The sequence below is a fragment of the Mus caroli genome, chromosome 6 (genome assembly GCF_900094665.2).
Source record: "Mus caroli chromosome 6, CAROLI_EIJ_v1.1, whole genome shotgun sequence".
Lineage (NCBI taxonomy): Eukaryota > Metazoa > Chordata > Mammalia > Rodentia > Muridae > Mus > Mus caroli.
Genome location: NC_034575.1, coordinates 120033485 through 120034788, shown reverse-complemented (window position 1 = coordinate 120034788; position 1304 = coordinate 120033485). Strand labels below are relative to the sequence as shown.

Sequence of the window (1304 nt, the reverse complement as noted above, 5' to 3'; positions counted from 1 at the left end):
GGGGAGAAAGACAAAGAACAGAGGAGAAGTGGGCGGAACCAGGTCAGATCTTCCCAGGAAATGTACCTTCAGCTATGCGGTCATCCCAGGCTGAGACCCACGACACGGGACAGAGGGACTTGTACACACGCCGGTACTCACACACGGAGACATCACCCCCCCTCGGCCGTCATTGCCTTCTTACAGTGGTGGAAGTCCAGGTAGTTCTGCCAACAGTTCTTAGTCTGGTTCTGGTTGGGGAAGCAGCTGTCAAAGGGGGCGGTATTGNAGTTCTTGATTTTAGTCTTGATGTCTTCAGCNATCCNGACTCCTAAAGATTGTCCTGGAGTAGCGTTACTTCAATGTGACCTTTAGCAAAGATGCCAATGTCAGATGGGGAGAAAGAGCAATTCTTAAATTCATCTGTAATAACAAAAACCCAGGATATCAAAAACTATTCTCAACAATAAAAGAACTCAGAGAATCACCATACCTGACCTCAAGCTGTACTATAGAGCAATAATGATACAAATGGCTTAGTATTGGTACAGGGACAGATAGGCTGATCATCGGAATAGAAGAGAATACTCAGAAATAAACCCACACANCTATGGTCACTTGATCTTTGACAAAGAAGCCAAAANCATCCAGTGGATAAAAGAACATTTCCAACAAATGGTGCTGGTTCAACTGGTTGTTGTTATGTAGAAGAATGCAAATTGATCCATTCTTATCTCCTTGTACAAAGCTCAAGTCCAAGTTGATCAAGAACCTCCACATAAAACAAGATATGCTGAATCTAATAGAACAGAAAGTGGGAAAGAGCCTCAAACACATTGGCACAGGGGAAAATTTCCTTAACAGAATACCAATGGCTCAGGGTAAGATCAAAAATTGACAAATGAGACCTCATAAAATTGAAAAGCTTCTGTAAGGCAAAGGATGATGTCAATAGGATAAAATGGCAACCCACAGATTGGGAAAAGGTCTTTACCAACCTACATCCAATAGAGGACTAACATTCAAAATATACAAAGAACTCAAGAAGTTAGACTCAAGAGAACCAAAAACCTTATTAAAAGTCGGGTACAGAGCTAAACAAAAAATTCTCAACTGAGGAATCTTAAATGGCTGAGTAGCTCCTAAAGAAATATTCAACATACTTAGTGATCAAGGAATGTAAATCAAAATGACCCTGAGATTCCACTTCACACCAGTCNGAATGNTTAAGATAAAAAACTCAGGTGACAGCAGATGCTGTTGAGGATGTGAAGAAAGAGNAACACTCCTCCATTACTGGTGGGGTCGCAATCTGGTAAAACCAT

The 1304-nt window shown here is 41.4% G+C and overlaps 1 pseudogene; it reads right to left on the bottom strand.

Moving 5' to 3' along the window:
* Positions 1 to 7: 7 nt before the first annotated feature.
* Positions 8 to 1304, bottom strand: LOC110295786 (annotated as a pseudogene).